Source organism: Rhinoderma darwinii, chromosome 3 (genome assembly GCF_050947455.1).
Source record: "Rhinoderma darwinii isolate aRhiDar2 chromosome 3, aRhiDar2.hap1, whole genome shotgun sequence".
NCBI lineage: Eukaryota > Metazoa > Chordata > Amphibia > Anura > Rhinodermatidae > Rhinoderma > Rhinoderma darwinii.
The window spans coordinates 245,253,465-245,272,815 of NC_134689.1; the positions used below are offsets into that span (position 1 = coordinate 245,253,465).

A 19,351-nucleotide genomic window follows, 5' to 3' on the forward strand; every position below is an offset into this window, starting at 1 on the left:
CATTGTAGCTGGCATAAGGGCCGTTGACGGCATTGTGGCTGTCATGGGGGCATTGGTTGCACTGTTGCAGGGGTAAAGTACATTGTGGCATTCACAGTGGCATTGTACCTGGCATAAGGGCCAATGACGTCATTGTGGATGTCATGGTGGCATTTTGACTGGGAAATGGGAGATAGCAGGTCTCGTGGGCATTTTGGTTGAAATGTACCATCATGACTGGCACAGGGGCTGTGTGACTCATGTGGACATTGTGTTTGGCAAAGGGGAAAGTGAGTACATATTGGCTGGCATGGAGAACTTTGTTTTAAGCAAAAGAGAGATTTTGGCTTTCTTAGGGGCATTGATGGTATGTGGTTGTCATTAAGTCATTGTGGTTGGCATAAGGGGTATTGGCAGCAATGGTGCTGGAATAAAGTACATTGTGATGGCATGGGGCATTGTGATTAGGATAAGGCCTATTGAAGGCATTATGGCGGTCATGGAGGCATTGTCACTAGAATAATAGACATAGAGGGTGTTATTGTGGCTGGCATTATTGCTGACATGGGGGCTTTGTGGTTGTCTTGGTGGCATTATGGTTGGCAAAGGGGAAAGTGAGGGCATTGTGGCTGACATGGATGGAATAGTGTTATGCAAAAGCGGATGTGAGGACATTTTGGCTGTCATGGAGGCAATATGATTGGCGTATGGGCATTGAATGTTTGTGATTGCCATTTGGTTAGTGCGTTGGGCATAAGGGACATTGTGGGTGTCCTGAGGGAATTTTTGCGGAGATAAGAGATATTGCAGATATGATGGGATCATTGTGGTTGTCATGTGGGTTTATTGGCTTTCATAGAGATATTGTGGCTGAAATGATGACTTTTTAAGCTGTCATAGGACAATGTATTTGTCATAGGGGCTTTGAGGGCATTGTGGTTATCATGGTTGTATTACGGTTGGCTTAAGGATTGAAGGCAAAATTGTCTGCCATTAGGGGCATTAAGGATGGGATTACACATTCTTGCTGTCATAGGGGCATTTTGGTTCGGTTTTGGGATATTGGTGATTTAATGGGGGCATTCTGGCTGTCAAGGGGCATTGTGGTTGTCATAGTCGTATTGAGGTTGGCCTTTTGCTTCTGCCATGTGAAGCATTGTAGTTGTCATGGGAGCTTGGAGCATTGGGGTATTTTTATAGCTAGGATAACGCGTATTGAGGGCAATGTGGCTGTCATGGGGGCATTATGACTGGAATAATAGACATGGAGGATGTTATTGTGGCTGGCATTATTGTTGACATGGGGGGCTTTGTGGTTGTCTTGGTGGTTTTGTCATTGGCAAAGTGAGAAGTGAGGGCATTGTGGCTGACATGGATGACATTGTGTCTCGGAAAAGGGGATGTGAGGACATTTTGGCTGTCATGGAGGCAATTTGGTTGGCATACAGGAATTTAATTTTTGTGGTTGTCATTGGAGTAGCGAGGCGGGCATAAGGGACATTGTGGGTGTCATGAGGGCTTTTTGGCGAAGATAAGGGATATTGCATACAGTGAAGGAAATAAGTATTTGATCCCTTGCTGATTTTGTAAGTTTGCCCACTGTCAAAGACATGAACAGTCTAGAGTTTTTAGGCTAGGTTAATTTTACCATTGAGAGATAGATTATATTTTAAAAAAAACAGAAAATCACATTGTCAAAATTATATATATTTATTTGCATTGTGCACAGAGAAATAAGTATTTGATCCCTTTGGCAAACAAGACTTAATACTTGGTGGCAAAACCCTTGTTGGCATGCACAGCAGTCAGACGTTTTTTGTAGTTGATGATGAGGTTTGCACACATGTTAGATGGAATTTTGGCCCACTCCTCTTTGCAGATCATCTGTAAATCATTAAGATTTTGAGGCTGTCGCTTGACAACCAGGATCTTCAGCTCCCTCCATAAGTTTTCGCTGGGATTAAGGTTTGGAGACTGGCTAGGCCACTCCATGACCTTAATGTGCTTCTTTTTGAGCCACTCCTTTGTTGCCTTGGCTGTATGTTTCGGGTCATTGTCGTGCTGGAAGACCGAGCCACGAGCCATTTTTAATGTCCTGGTGGAGGGAAGGATTTGACGGTACATGGCTCCATCCATTCTCCCATTGATGCGGTGAAGTAGTCCTGTGCCCTTAGCAGAGAAACACCCCCAAAACATAATGTTTCCACCTCCATTATTGACAGTGGGGACGGTGTTCTTTGGGTCATAGGCAGCATCTTCCTCCAAACACTGCGAGTTGAGTTAATGCCAAAGAGCTCAATTTTAGTCTCATCTGACCACAGCACCTTCTCCCAATCACTCTCAGAATCATCCAGATGTTCATTTGCAAATTTCAGATGGGCCTGTACATGTGCCTTCTTGAGCAGGGGGACCTTGCGGGCACTGCAGGATTTTAATCCATTACGGCGTAATGTGTTACCAATGGTTTTCTTGGTGACTGTGTTACCAGCTGCCTTGAGATCATTAACAAGTTCCCCCCGTGTAGTTTTCGGCTGAGCTCTCACCTTCCTCAGGATCAAGGATACCCCACGAGGTGAGATTTTGCATGGAGCCCCAGATCGATGTCGATTGACAGTCATTGTATGTCTTCCATTTTCTTACTATTGCACCAACAGTTGTCTCCTTCTCACCCAGCGTCTTACTTATGGTTTTGTAGCCCATTCCAGCCTTGTGCAGGTCTATGATCTTGTCCCTGACATCCTTAGAAAGCTCTTTGGTCTTGCCCATGTTGTAGAGGCTAGAGTCAGACTGATTAATTGAGTCTGTGGACAGGAGTCTTTTATACAGGTGACCATGTAAGACAGCTGTCTTTATTGCAGGCACCAAGTTGAATTGGAGCGTGTAACTGGTCTGGAGGAGGCTAATCTCTTAATGGTTGGTAGGGGATCAAATATTTATTTCTCTGTGCACAATGCAAATAAATATATAGAATTTTGACTATGTGATTTTCTGTTTGTTTTTTTATATAATCTATCTCTCACTGGTAAAATTAACCTAGCCTAAAAATTCTAGACTGTTCATGTCTTTGACAGTGGGCAAACTTACAAAATCAGCAAGGGATCAAATACTTATTTCCTTCATAGTATATCATGGGATCATCATGGCTGACATGGGGGTTTAATGGCTTTCATAGAGATTTTGTAGCTGGCATGATGACTTTTTGCTTCTGCCATGTGAGGCATTGTTGTTATCATGGGAGCACTTTGGTACACATAGGAGGCATTCAGGGTATTGTTACTGCTATGGAGGACATTGTGGCCTTTACGGGGACATTGTGGCTGGCATAGGGAGCATTGAGGGCATTGTGGTTGTTCTCGAGGAATTATAATTGATTGGCATTGTTTCTGGCATATGATGCTTTCGGGGACTGTGGCCTTCATGGTGACATCGTGACTGGAATTAGAGACAGTGTGACTGTCATGAGGGTATTGTGACTTTTTTGGAGACATTGCGGTATTGAAATGGGCATTGTAATTGGGAAATTAGGCATTGTAGTTGTCATGAGAACATTTTGGTTGTCATATGGCATTGTGGTTTTCATAAGAAGCATTAAGGGCATTGTAGTTGTCATGGTTGTATTCTGAATAGCTAAGGGGGCATTGAGGGTAATGTGGCTGGAATAGTGGGGCTTTTGACTGTAATGGAGATATTGTGGCTGGGATAAGGCACATTGTGGATGTCATGGGGGCATAGTGGCTCTTATAAGGGCATTGTTGTTTGAATGGGAACCATTGTGCCTGGGATTGGGATATTTGGATGACCTATAGCGGTTGTTATGTGGGCATTGTGGTTTGCATTGGCGGCATTGTTTCTGGAATAAAGTACATTGTGAATAGCATGGGGGAATAGTGACTGAAAAAAGGGATATAGCTGTTGTCATGTCGGCATTGTGGGTGATCTGGAGACATTCTTTTTGGAAAGGAGGCATTGAGTGCATTGTGGCTGACATGAAGGGCATCGTACCTGGCATAATCCCATTGTGGTTGACGGAAAAAGAAATATAGAGCCCTGTGGCTGGCCTGGAGGTTATTGTGGCTGTAAAAAAGACAGTGGCTGAAATAAGGGACATTGTGGGTGTCATAAGGGCATTTTGGCGGAGATCAAGATATTGGTAATGTTATGGAAACATTGTCATGGGGCATTGTAGTTGTGATAGGGGCATTGAGGCCATTGTGATTGTCATGGCATTGTGGCTGGCATAATAGTTTCTGAGGGCATTGTGGGTGGGAATAGAGAACCTGCCGGTGTTATGGTAGAATTGTGACTGGCATGTGCCATCATGGCTGGCATGGGGGCTTTGTGATGGGCAAAGGGGAAGTGTGTACATTGTGATTGGCATGGAGAACTTTGTGTCAGGCCAGTGAGAGCTTTTTGGCTGTCATAGGAGCATTGAATGTATGTGGTTGTCATTGAGTTAACGTCGTTGGCATGGGGAAGTGGGATCACTGTGGCTGGCATGGGTGGCATTCTGTCTCGCAAAATTGGTGTCATTGGGCATTGTAGTTGTCATAGGGGTATTGAGGCCATTGTGGTTGTCATGGTTGTATGCTGGTTGGCTTAGGGCATTGAGGGCATTGTGGCTGGCATAATGGATTTTGAGGGCACTGTGGGTGGGAATTGAGACACTGCGCACATTGTAGCTTTCATGGGGATATTTTGGCTTGGATATGGTTTATTGGCGATTTTTTTGGTGGCATTATGATTGTCATGGAATTTTTGTGGCTGTCATGGGGCTTTGTGGTTGGTTGGCAATGTGGCTGGCATGGAGAACACTGGTTTACAGGGGCATTTTGACTGGGATAAGTGACATAGCAGGTGTCATGAGGGCATTGTGGCTTGCAGGTGTCACTATGGCTGGCATGGAAATTTGTGACTATCCTGTGGTTGTTGGCAAAGATGAAAGTGCTGGCATAAAAGGCATTGTGGCTGTCTTCGGGTCTTTGTAGTTGTTATGCCAGCATTGTGGCTCGCAAAGGAGGCATTCAGGACATTGTGACTGATATGAAGTGCATAGTGACTGACATGGAGGCATTGTGGCCGACATAGAAAGCAATGAGGGCAATGTGGTTCTGATCGAGGAATTTAAATTGGCATTAAAGGCATTGTGTATGGCATATAAGGCATTTGGGGATTGTGTTTGCAATGGGAACAATGTGGTTTTCATAGTGGCAATGATGCTGGGATAAAACAGAGTTTGGCTCACATGGGCGCATTGTAGTTTGTATATGAGCATTGAGGGCACTGTGGCTTGCATTAAGGACGTTGTGACGGTCATTGTGGCTGGGATAACGGTTGTAGGCAGCATTGCTGCTGGGATAAAGTACATTGTGGCTGGCATGGTGGGGACATTGTAGCCTGCATAGTGGCCATTGACATCATTGTGGCTGTCATTGTGGCATTCTCACTGGGATAATGTCCATAGCAGGTGTGATGGAAACATTGTTGCTGGCATTGGAACTTTGTGGCTGGGATGGAGCCATTATGCTTGGCAAAGGAAGAAGTGAGGGAATTGTGGCTGGCATGAAGGGCTTTGCGGCCTGCAAATGGTTAATTCAGTGCTTTTTAGCCATCTTGGGGCATTGTGATTGCAATAGGGGAATTAAAGTTTTGCGATTGTCATTGGTTCATTGGGGCTGGCGTAAGAGGCATTGTAATTTACATGGGGCATTGTGGGGGCATAATGTATATATCGGGTATCGAAGCATTGTGGGTGGCACATGGGCTTTCTTGCTGGCATATGGGCATTGAGGGCATTGTTTCTGGCAACAATTGTATTGTGGCTGTCATGGTTGCATTGTGGTTTGTTAAATTGGATTGCAGGGCATTGTACCTGGCATTGGATGCATTGGGGTTGTCATGGCAGTATTGCTGTTCACGAAGGAAGCATTCAGGACATGGACGACAGAGTGGCCTATATGGGGCATTGTGGCTAGCATGAAGAGCAATGAGGGCATTGTGGTGGTTATCGAGGAATTGAAGTTAAAATTGAAGGCATTGTGTCTGGCATATGAAGAATTTAGGGATTATGGTTGTAATGGGAACATTGTGGTTTTCATGGTGGAATTGTTGCTGGGATAAGGGACAGTTTGTCTGTCATTGTGGCATTGGTGGGGTCATGGGGCATTGTAGCTGGGATTATGGATGTTGTGGGTGTCGTGAGGACATTGTGGCTAGTAAAGGGTCCATTGTCGGCATTGTGGCTGTCATGGTGAAATTTTGGTGGAGATGACGGACATTATGTGTGTGTCATAAGATCATTGTGGCTGTCGTGGGGGTATGGTAACTTAAAAGGAGGCAATGTGGCTGGCATAAGACATACCGGCTCTTATAAGAACCTTGTGGCTGGCATGGGGGCATTGGAGATGGGATAAGGTAGATTGTGGGTGTTATGTTGGCATTGTGGCTGGCCTGAAGAGCATTGTGTCTTTTTCTGGTATTATGGCTGCATTGGAGCCTCTTAGATATTGTGGATGTCATGGAGGCATAGTGGCTGTTATATGGGGCAATGTAGCCGTCATAGGGGAATTTTGGCTGTCATTGGAGCATTGTGTCTGTCATAACTTTTTGTTCCAGGAGGCACAAGTTAAGTGAGAAACAGTAAAACATTTGAGTAAAAGTACGTTTCTAGTGTTTTGTGGGGCTGTTAAATGTTGATATAATTCCTATAGAAAGTATTATCATTAAGTAAAGTAGGTGTGGTAGAACTAATTCATGCCGTTTTGAGAATAAAATTATTTTGAGTTGGATTTCCCTGGTCAGATGTGGTTTGGTTGAGGTGTTCCTAAATTTAAAAATTCCCATGTCTAATGACAATGTCATTGCAAACTATATTTTGTTTGTCATTATGTTACACAATCTTTCTGGTTATTAGCTGTGTTCATGAAAGTCTATCCTGAAATATGGTTCATTTTTGTAGGGTTTGTGTGGGCAGGTTTTACATTTTTTGCTATGAGTGGCGCAGTATAGTTGATGTCTCCTTTTCTTTGCCTCTCTAGTGATTTAGCCAGAAGTTACAAGTCATTGTCCAGCTATTTTCACTACTAGTGATATCACTTTGTGTCATAACATGGCGCATGTGAGGTCTTTATTGAATGTGTGATGTTTTTCCTAAAGGATGATATTAGCTTTACTCTGTACACTCTCTAGGTCACATTTAGGCCCATGTTATAAATGACTTGTAAATGGTCCACTGAATAGATTGTAGAATGGTTTTCTGTTTTATACAGATGTGGAGGAGAGTGCTATTTCTTCTAGACATCTGATCTTTGCTTTGATGTGATTGGTGACTCATTTTGGGCTTGTGATCTGAGTAAATTATATCCTACTTGTGTCTTCTAGTCAAGATGGGGTGGTCTTTGGATTCTCATGGATAGAAAGACTTGAGGTGGGATCTCTAGCTTTGCTCCTCCGAATGTATCGCAGAAAGGTTTTAAGTTCTCCTTAAAAAATGTTTGGGGTTTATTATAAACTAGGCACACTAACATATCTTTACTGATCCAATACATCTATAGCATATATCAGGAGCGTATTATCACACCTCTTTTTCTTCTTTTTTTTCTAGGTATCTATTTGAAAGCGATGAGGACTAAAATATGGTATCCTCCAGTCAGCGGCAATAGAGGAATCAGAGGACTGGTAATTAATATTATTATTAATTACTGATAATTGTCAGGCTAGTTTCTAGCTCTGGACTTTCAAAGGTGTGGTAATACCTTCCTGGTACATAAGGATATATGTCTAGTAGTACATATTTTGGCTATAGATCTTTAAGGGCATTGTGAATGCCTTTGTGTTCTACACATGGGTACCCTGCATTTACATTCCAACATACACATTAATCACCATCTCCCCTTACCCATTATGAAAGTTTTGCTGTCATGTGCACATTGTGGCTGGCATGGAGGGCATTGTGGCCAGCATAGTGAGAAATTAGGGCATTAGGGATATCCTCGAGGAATTTATAATTGGCATTGAGGGCATTTTGGCTGTCATGGGGGCATTATGACTGTCATGGAGGAATTGTGGGCATTGTGGCTATTACAGTGGGTAATGAGACATTGTAGTTGTCACGGGGGCAGTTAGGTCATGACGGCATTGTGACATTTTTGGAGGCATTGTGGTTTTTATTTGTGCTTTGTGACTGGTAAAGTGGGCCTTGTAGTTGTTGTGAAGACATTTTTGTTGTCATGGGGCAGTGTGGTTGTCATGGTTGCAGTGCTAATGGCTAGTGGGGCATTGAGGGCAATGTGGCTGGCATAAGGGGCATTCTGGGTGGGATGATAGACACTGTACATTGTATCCTTCATGGAGGCTTTTTTTGCTGGGATGTGGGATATTGTTGATTTCATGGGTACATGGTGACTCTCACGGGGCATTCTGACTATAGTTACATAGTTAGTACGGCAGAAAAAAGACACATGTCCATCAAGTTCAACCAAGGGAAGGGAAAAATTTCTACACATAGGAGCTAATACATTTTTGTTCTAGGAAATGATCTAACCCTTTTTTAAAGCCATCTACTGTCCCTGCTGTGACCAGCTCCTGTGGTAGGCTATTCCATAGATTCACAGTTCTTACAGTAAAGAAGGCTTGTCGCCTCTGCAGGTTGAACCTTTTTTTCTCCAGACGGAGGGAGTGCCCCCTTGTTTTTTGAGGGGGTTTTACATGGAACAGGATTTCACCATATTTTTTGTATGTGCCATTAATATATTTATATAAATTAATCCTGTCCCCCCTTAGTAGTCTTTTTTCAAGGCTAAATAGGTTTAATTCTTTTAATCTTTCCTCATAACTTAGATTCTCCATGCCCCTAATTAGCTTTGTTGCTCTTCTTTGTATTTTTTCCAACTCCAGGGCATCCTTTCTATGAACTGGAGCCCAGAACTGAACTGCATATTCTAGATTAGGCCTCACTAATGCTTTGTAAAGTGGCAATATTACATCCCTGTCCATGCCTCTTTTAATACACGACAATATCCTGCTGGCCTTTGAAGCACCTGATTGACATTGCATGCTGGTATTTAGTTTATGATTTACAAGTACACCCAGATCCTTCTCAACAAGTGAATCCGCCAGTGTAGCTCCCCCTAGGACATATGATGCATGCAGGTTGTTGGTACCCAGATGCATAACTTTACATTTATCTACATTAAACTTCATTTGCCAACTGGATGCCCAAACACTTAGTTTGTTTAAATCTGCTTGCAATTCACGAACATCTTCCATAGACTGAACTATATTACATAGCTTGGTGTCATCTGCAAAAATAGAAATAGTGCTATTAATCCCGTCCTCTATATCATTAATAAATAAGTTGAATAATAGTGGTCCCAGCACTGAACCCTGGGGTACACCACTTATTACCGGGGACCATTCAGAGTAGGAATCATTGACCACAACTCTCTGGATACGGTCATTGAGCCAATTCTCAATCCAATTACAAACTATATTTTCTAAACCTATAGTCCTTAATTTACCCATTAGACGTCTATGGGGGACAGTGTCAGATGCCTTTGCAAAGTCCAAAAACACTATATCCACAGCGGCCCCTCTCTAGGCTTCTGCTCACCTCTTCATAAAAACAGATCAGGTTAGTTTGACAACTTCTGTCCTTAGTAAAACCGTGCTGGCTGTCACTTATAATACTATTTTTTGTCACATAATCCTGTATATAGTCCCTCAATAGCCCCTCAAACATTTTCCCCACGATGGATGTTAAGCTTACTGGTCTATAATTACCCGGGGAAGACCTAGAGCCCTGTTTGAAAATAGGCACCGCATTTGCCCTGCGCCAGTCCCTTGGCACTATTCCAGTCACTAAATATTCTCTGAATATTATGAAAAGGGGGACAGGAATAACTGAACTAAGCTCTTTAAGAATTCTAGGGTGTAACCCATCTGGTCCCGGGGCCTTGTTGTAAAGGATCTGCCAGACACAGCTTCTGTGTCGACGCCCGTGGGTAATCAGTCTGGACCTGCTCCTATGTCTGTGAGACTGACTCCATCTTCCACCACTCAGGATGGCAGGCTTAGGAGTGGGAGAGCCTATCACAGCCTGGCCAGGCGGAGCTAGCTCCCGCCCACTGTCTATTTATACCTGCCTTTCCTGTTCCTCCTTTGTCTGTGATTCTGCTCTGCTTGTTTCCTGGCTCTGCTGCTGCTGCTGCTGCTTGAACTACTGATCCTCTGCTTGTTATTGACCTTGGCTTACTGACCACTCTCCTGCTCAGCGTTTAGTACCTCGTGCACTCCTGGTTTGACTCGGCTCGTTCACTACTCTCGTTGCTCACGGTGTCTCCGTGGGCAGCTGCCCCGTTTCCCTAGCTTCTGTGTACCTTTGTCTGTTTGTCTGTCGTGCACTTACTGAGCGTAGGGACCGTCACCCAGTTGTACCCTGTCGCCTAGGATGGGTCGTTGCAAGTAGGCAGGGACTGAGTGGCGGGTAGATTAGGGCTCACCTGTCTGTCTCCCTACCCCGTCATTACACTTGTGCACATTTATTTAATTTAATTTAGCTTGGACCATATCTACATTCATCCAATTCAGTATATCAACTGATATATTAACAGCACTGGCACCGGCTACATCAGCTGCTCTTTCTTCTGTTGTATATACAGAGCTAAAGAACCCATTTAGTAACTCTGCCTTCTCTTGATCCCCTGTGAACAACTCCCCATTACCACTATCTAGGGGTCCTACATGTTCAGACCTTGGCTTTTTAGCATTTATATACTTGAAGAATTTTTGGGGATTTGTTTTACTATCCTTGGCCACCTGCCTTTCATTTTGTATTTTTGCTAATTTTATTACATTTTTACAGATTTTATTAAGCTCTTTATATTTTACAAAGTCTACAGATGTACCGTCAGATTTGTATTTTTTAAATGCCTTTTTTTTGTCATGTATTGCCCCTTTCACAGAAGGTGTAAGCCATGTGGGATTTCATTTTAGTCGTTTATACTTGTTACCTATAGGAATAAATTTTGCACTATAATTGCCTAAAGTAGATTTGAAAATCTCCCATTTATCATTTGTCCCATTATTTGACATTAGTTCTTCCCAGTCTATATCCTGAATTGCAGCCCTCATCCTGGGGAAATTGGCTTTCTTAAAATAAAATTGTTTTGCCCTCCCAGCTTGCGTTTGTTTTTTACAGTATAGGTAAAATGTAACTATATTGTGATCACTGTTACCAAGGTTTTCACGAACATTGACATTTCCAACAAGATCTGCATTATTAGAAATGACCAGATCCAACAGAGCTTCACCTCTAGTCGGGTCTTCCACAAACTGGCCCATAAAATTTTCCTGCAACAGGTTGAGGAAATGTCTCCCCTTTGTAGTTGAAGCCGAACCATGACACCAATTAATATCCCGGAAATTAAAATCTCCCATTATAACTACAGTACCCGCCTGTGCAGCCCGCTCCATCTGTTTATATAGCTGACCTTCCATCTCCACAGTTATATTAGGGGGTCTATAGATTACACCAAAAGTAATTTTTTCAGTGTTTACCTCCCTTTCTAGTTCCACCCACAAGGTTTCAACCTCCTCACAGAATTCACCCACTATTGTCTCTTTCACACTCTCCTTCATATCACTTCTCACATACAAACATACACCACCGCCTTTCCTATTTGTCCTGTCTTTCTGAAACAGTGTAAAACCCTGTAGATTTACAGCCCAGTCATGTGAAGAGTCCAGCCATGTTTCAGCAACACCAACTATATCTATATTTTCTACCTGTATCAATGCCTCTAGCTCCCCCATTTTGCGCGCTAGACTTCTGGCATTTGTGAACATACACTTTAACTTGCCTTTCAGTTTTTCACTTTTATTATCAGAAATGTGATTTGACATTTGGGCATTTTTATTTACGCTGCTGTTTTGTAACAAAAGGATCTCCTTATCCTGTTGTCTAGTCCTCTCCCCACATTCCGTTTCTCCCCCCACCAATATAGTCTGACCCCTCTCTAACCTGACTACCCCTTTTTTTTCTACATTGACCTCCCTCCTCAGCCCTAGTTTAATTACTCTAGGACTATAAAGGGGTTTTTGTGGTTGGTTGGCATTGTGGCTGGCATGGTGGATCTTTTGGCTAATATTGGGGGCATTTTGACTTAATTAAGGGACATAGCAGGTGTTATGAGAGCATTTTGGCTGGCGGGTGTTATTATGGCTTGCATAGGTGACTAGTGTCTGTCATGTAGTGGTTGGCAAAAGGGGAAGTGACAGCATTGTGTCTTTCAAATTAGGACATTTTGGCTGTCATCGGAGCATTGTGGCTAGCGTAGGGGCACTGAAGGTTTATCGTTGTCATTGTGGCATTTGGCTGGCATAAGGGGCTTTGAGCAAACAATGGCTGGCATGGAGAACATTGTGGCTATAATGGAGCTTTTGTGGCTGGGATAAGGCATATTGTGTGTGTCACTTGGGCATAGTGGCACTTATGGGAGCATTGTGGCTGGCACTTGGACATTGTTATTTGAGTTGGAGCCATTGTGGCTGGCATTGGGGCATTCCTATTGGTATAAGGCATATAGCGGTTGGCATTATGGCATTGTGGCTTGCATTAGGGGCATTCTGGTTAGTATAGTTATATTCTAAATTGCATTGGGCTATCATTGGCATTGTGACTTGCATGGAGGGCATTGTGGCTGTCATTTTTGCATTGTCGTTGGCAAAAGGGGAATTGATGGCATTGTGGCTGGAGGGCTTTGTGTCTGGTATAAAGGACAATGTGGGGGTCATGGGGGCATAGTGGCTTTAAAGGGATCATTGTGACTGGCACATGGGCATTGCTGCTGCTATGGAAGGTATTGTGGCTGGGATGTTGGACGTTGTGGGCATAGTGGTTATCATCGAGGAATTGGTATTGAGGGCATTTTGACTAGCATATTAGGCATTTGGGGATTGTGATTGTCATGGTGACATTTTGGCTTTCATGTTGGCAATGTGGCTGAGATTAGAAACCGTTTTGCTGGCGTGGAGAGCATTGAGGTATTTATTTTGGCATTGTAGCTGGTACAATTGACAGTGAGGGCATTGTAGTTGTCATGGTCGCATTGTGGCTGTTGTATGGGAATAGTGGCTGTCATGAGGACAAAGTACCTAGCAAGGGGCACTGTGGCTGCCATGTGGACTTTGGCAGCATTGTGAGTATCATGGGGAATTGTGAATGGTTTGTATATGAGACATTGAGGGCATTGTGGTTTGCATGGAGGACATTGTTACTAGCATTGCAGTCACTGTGGTTGTCATGGGGGTTTTGTGACTGGCATACGAGTCATTGTGGGCATTGTTGTCATCATGTGGCATTGTGTCTGGGACAAGGGACATTGTAGCTGTCATAGGTGCACTTTGTCTGTTGTTGAAAAATTGTGGCTGTCATGACTTTTTTTAATTTAGGGTTTGTGTGTACAACTTTTATTTTTTTTGCTATGAGTGGCACAGTATAGTGGATGTGTCTTCTTTTCTTTGCCTCTCTAGTGATTCAGCCACAAGTTGCAAGTCCGTGTCCAGCTATTTTTATTACTAGTGATATCACTTTGTGTCTTTGCTTGGCACATGTGAGATCTTTATTGAATGTGTGATGTTTTTCCTAATGATTGATATTAGCTATATTGTGTCCTCACTAGGCCACATTTAGGCCCATGTCGTTCATGAGTTGTAAATGGTCCACTGAATAGATTGTAAAATGGTTTTCTGTTTTATACAGATGTGGAGGAGAGTGCTAATCCTTCTAGGCATCTCATCTTTGGTGTGATTGGTGATTTAATTTAGGAGTTGTGATGAGATACATTTATATCCTACTTATGGCTTCTAGACAGGATGGCATAATCGGTGCATAATCTTGGATAGGAAGACTTGAGGTTGGATTTCTGGTTTGGCACCTCAGAATGTGTCCCAGAAATTGTTTAATTGCCCCTTAAATTATTTTGGGGTTTTATTAGAAACTAGGCAAGCTAACATCTCTTTACTGTTTCCAATACATCTATAGCATATACCAGGGATGTATTATCACACCTCTTTTTCTTTTTTTTCTCTAGGTGTCCATTTGAAAGTAATGAGAACTAAGATATGGTATCCTCCAATCAGCAGCAATAGAGGAATCTGTGGACTGGTAATTAATATTATTATTAATTACTGATAATTATCAGGCTAGTTTCTAGCTCTGGACTTTCCGAGGTGTGGTAATACCTTACTGGTATATAAGGATATATGTCTAGTAGTACATATATTGGCTATAGATATTTAAGGGCATTGTAAATGCCTTTGTATTCTACACATGGGTGCACTGCATTTACATTCCAGCATACACATTCATCACCATCTGCCCTTTCCCATTAGGAAAGTGTTGTTGTCATGTACGCCTTGTGGCTGGCATGAAGGGCATAGTGGACGGCATAGAGAGAAATGAGGGCATTGGGGTTATTCTCGAGGAATTTATAATTGGCATTGAGGGCATTTTAGCTGGCATATGAGGCATTCAGGAATTGTGATTTTCATGAGGGCCTTGTTGCTTTCATGGGGACATTGCAGCTGGGATTAGATACTGTAGCTGTCATGGGGGCATTATAACTGTCATGGAGGAATTGTGGAAATAGTGGGCATTGTGGCAGCTAAAGTGGGCAATGAGGCATTGTAGTTGACAAGGGGGCAATTAGGCCATCAAGGGGAATTGTGGTTGTCATGGTTGTATTGCGGTTGGCCTTGTGCTGCTGCCATGTGAGGGATTGTAGTTCTCATGAATGCTATGGTGTAGACATAGGAGGCATTCAGGGGAATTTTACGGCTATGAAGGACATTGTGTCTGTCATGTGGGCATTGTGGCTATTATAGGGAGCATTAGGGGCATTATGGTTGTCCTCTGGAAATTGTAATTGGCATTGAAGGCATTGTTCTTGGCATATAATACATTCCGGGATTGTGGTTGTCAGGGGACATTGTGGCTTTCATGGGAAAATCGTGACTGGGTTTAGAGACAGTGCGGCTGTCTTTAGGGCATAGTGACTTTTTTTGAGGCATTGTGGTTTTTTTGCTGACATTGTGACTGATAAAGTGGTCAATGAAGACATTGTAGTTGTCATGAGGGCATTTTAGCTGTCATGGGGCATTATGGTTGTTCTAACAGGCATTGTAGTTGTCATGGTTGTATTGCTAATGGCTAAGGGGGCAATGTGGCTGGCATAAGGGGCATTGAGAGAAGTATAACTGGCATGGAGGACATTGTGGCAGTCATAGGGAATTATGACTGGCAAAATCAGAATAGATGTTATCGTTGCAGTCATGAAGGTATTTGTAGGTGTAATGGAGATATTGTGGAGGGCACGTGGGCATTGCTGCTGTCATGTGAGGCATTCCGGCTGGGATGGTGGACATTGTGGTTATCATTGAGGAAGTGTAATTTGTTTTCATGGGCATTGTAACTAGCATATTAGGCATTTATTGATTATGTTTTGTCATGGGGACATTTTGGCTTTCATGGTGGCAATGTGGCTGAGATTAGAAAGCATGGGGTTGTTATGAGGGCAGTGTGACTGTCATGGATGCATTGTAGCTGGCATGGAGAGCATTGAGGTGTATACTTGGCCATTGTTACTTGTAAAATTGACAGTGAGGGAATTGTAATTGTCATAGTCGAATACTAGCTATTGTTGGGTAATAGTGACTGTCATGTGGCCATTACCTCTCATGTGGCACTGTGGCTGCCTTGATGGCATTGTGAGTATCATGAGACATTAAGGGCATTGTGACTGGCATGGATGGCATTGTTGCTGGCATAAGAGTCATAGAGGGCATTGCGGTTGTCATAAGCCATATTTGCTGGGATGAGGGACATTATTGGTGGCATTTTGACTGGGTTAATTGGGGCATTAGGCTGGCATAAGGGCCATTTATGGTATTGCTGCATAGATAAAGTACATATTTGACATTGGGTTACATAAAGCTTTGCAATTGTCATAGGGACATTGTAGTAGGCATATGGGTCATTCAGGGCATTGTGGCTGGCATGGAGGAGATTTTTGTTGTCACGGGCATTGTGACTGTCATAATAGACATTAAGCAAATTGTGTTTTTCATTGGGACATTGTGGTTGGCATAAGGAGCATTGGCAGGATTATTCTGGAGATAATGTACATTGTGGCTGGCATGGGGGGAATTTTGAAAAGGGATATAGATGTTGTCATGACGGCATTGTGCCTGGTATGGGGGCATGGTTGTGGTATGGAGGCTTTATTTTTGAAAAGGGGGCATTGAGTGCATTGTGGCTGACATGAAGGGCATTGTAACTGACATAATCCCATTGTGGTTGGCATTGAGCTCATTGTGGCTGTAATAAAGAAATAGTGGGTGAGATAAGAGATATTGTAGGTGTCATCAGGGAATTTTGGCGGAGATAAGGGATTTTGCGAATATTATGGGAACATTATCATGGGGCATTGTAGTTGTCATACGGGCATTGAGGCCGTTGTGGTTGTCATGGTTGTATTGTGGTCGGTTTAGGGCATTGAGGGCAATGTGGCTGACATAATGGGTTTTAAAGGCATTGTGGGTGGAAATAGAGATACTGTAGATATTGTAGCTGTCAAAAGGATATTTTGGCCTGGATATGGGTTTTTGTTGATTTATTGGTGCCATTGTGACTTTCATGGGGTTTTAGTGGCTGTCATGGGGCTTTCTGGTTGGTTGGCAATGTGGCTGGCATGGTGAACACTGTGGTTAACGTTGGGGCATTTGGGCTGGGATAAGGGACATAGCAGGTATCCTAAGGCCAAAAGGGGATGTGAGGACATTTTGGCAGTCATGGAGGCAGTATGTTTGGCATACGGTTATTAAAGGTTTGTAATTGTCATTGAGGCAATGCGTCTGGCATAGTGGTATTGTGGATGGAATGTGGCATTATGGCTGACATGAGGGCTTTGTGGCTGTCTTGGAGATATTGTGTTTAGCAACTAGAAAATTAAGGGTATTCTGGCTGGCATGGAGGTCATTGTAACTGGCAAAGGAGGAAGTGAGGGCACTTTGGTTATAATGGGGATTTGTGGCCGGCATAGGAGCATTAAAGGCTTGTGGTGGGCATATAGGCTTTGTAGCGAGCATAAGGTTCATTGACAGCGTTGTTGCAGGGATAAAGTATATTGTGGCTTGCATGAGGGAGTTCTGACAGGTAAAAGGGATATAGCGGTTGTCATATTGGCATTGTAGCGTTTATGGGGGCATTGTGGGTGGTATGCAGGCTATCTTTTTGGAAAGGGGGCATTGGGGGCATTCTGGGTGATACGAAGGGCATTGTAACTGGCATAATCCCATTGTGGTTGGCAAAAAAGCAATTGAATGCATTGCGGCTGGCTTGAAGCTCATTGTGGCTGTAATAAAGACGTAGTGGCTGAGATAAGCAACATTGTGGGCATTAGGGCTGGTATGGAGAGCTAAAGAGCTAAAGTAGTTGCTAAAGTGGCTATTGAGGCATTATAGCTATCATGGGTCAATTAGCCATCGAGGGGCATTGTGGCTGTAATAGTTGCTTTGCCGTGGGCCTATTGATAATGCCATGTAAGGATTTATAGTTATGGGGCATTGGGGAAGATATAGGAGGCCTTCAGGGTAATTTTACTGCTACGGTGAACATTGTAGCCTTCATGGGAGCATTGTGGCTGGCATAGGAAGCATTGTATTTTTCCTCAGGAAATTCAAATCAACATTGGTGTCTTTGTTGCTGGTATATGGTGCATTCCAGAATTATTGTTGTCAGCGGACATTGTGGCTTTCATGGGGGCACCATGATTGGGATTAGAGACCGTGTTGCTGTCACGATGGCCTTATGCGTTTTTTTTGAGGAATTGTGGTTTTATTTGGGCTTTGTGACTGTTAAAGTGGGCATTGTAGTTGTCATAAGGGCATTTTGGTTGTCATGGGGCTGTGTGGTTGTCATAGGATGCATTGAGGGCATTGTGGTTGTCATGCTTGTTTTCTTAATGGGGCATTGAGGGCAATGTGGCTGGCATAAGGTGCATTGTGGGTGGGATGATGAACACTGTACATTGCATCTTTCATGGAGGCTTTTTGGCTGTGATGTGAAATATTGGTTATTTCATGGGTACATTGTGACTGTCAGGGGCATTGTGACTATGATGGGGTTTTTGCTGTTGGTTGGCAATAATTGGGGGTTATTTTGGCTTTTTGGACATAGCAGCTGTCATGAGGGAATTTTGGCTGGCAGGTGTCATTATTGCTAGCATAGGGGACGTGTCTGTCATGTGGTGGTTGGCAAAAGGGTAGGTGAGGGCATTGTGTCTGGCATGGAGGGCATTGTGTCTGTCAAAGGGATAAATTAGGAAGTTTTGGCTGTCATGGGGACATTGTGGCTGGCATAGGGGCATTGAAGGTTTGTGGATGTCATTGTGGCATTCGGCTGGCATATGGGGCTTTGAGAGAAATATAACTGGCATGGAGGTCATTGTGGCTGTCATGCGGCATTATTATTGGCAAAAGCAGAATTGAGGGCATAGTGGCTGGTATGGAGGGCATTGCACCTATAATGTAGCTATTCTGGCTAGGATAAGGCACATTTTGTGTATCACTATGTCATAGTGGCTCTTATGGGAGCGTTGTCGCTGGCATTTGGACATTGTTGTTGGTATTGGAGCATTCCGACTGGAATAAAGCATATAGTGAGTGTCATTATGGCATTGTGATTTGCATTAGGGGCATTCTGGTTAGAATATTTCAATGTGGGTGTCATGGGGACATAGTGGTTCTAAAGGGAGCATTGTGACTGGCACATGGGCATTGCTGCTGCCATGGGAGGCATTGTGGCTGGGAAGTTGGACATTGTGGTCATCATCGAGGAATTGGTATTAAGGGCATTTTGACTAGCATATTAGGCATTTTGGCTTTCATGGTGGCATTGTTGCTCAGATTAGAAACAGTGTGGCTGTCATGGGGACAGTGCGACTGTCAAGAAGCCATTGTAGCTGGCATAGAGAGCATTGAGGTGTTTATTTGGGCATTGCGACTGGTAAAATGTACAGTGAGGGCATTGTTGTCATGGTCGCATTGTGGCTGTTGTAGAGGAATAGTGACTGTCATGAGAACAAAGTACCTAGCATCGGGCACTGTAGCTGTCATGTGAACTTTGGCAGCATTGTGAGTATCATGAGGAATTGTGAATGGTTTGTATATGAGACATTGAGGGCATTGTGGTTTGCATAGAGGGCATTGTTGCTAGCATTGGGGTCATTGTGGTTGAAATGGGGCTATTGTGACTGGCTTAAAAGTCATTGAGGGCATTGTCGTCATCATGGGGCATTGTGTCTGGGATAAGGGACAT

The 19,351-nt window shown here is 43.4% G+C and overlaps 1 long non-coding RNA gene across 1 annotated transcript in view; it reads left to right on the top strand.

Annotated features, from left to right (window-relative positions):
* LOC142748015 (uncharacterized) overlaps positions 1-19,351 on the top strand; it is a 68,209-nt gene that overhangs the window by 34,541 nt on the left and 14,317 nt on the right. The window contains exons 4-5 of the long non-coding RNA XR_012882119.1: positions 7,580-7,653; positions 14,067-14,140. This is a non-coding gene — a long non-coding RNA (uncharacterized LOC142748015). The remainder of the gene's footprint in view (positions 1-7,579; positions 7,654-14,066; positions 14,141-19,351) is intronic.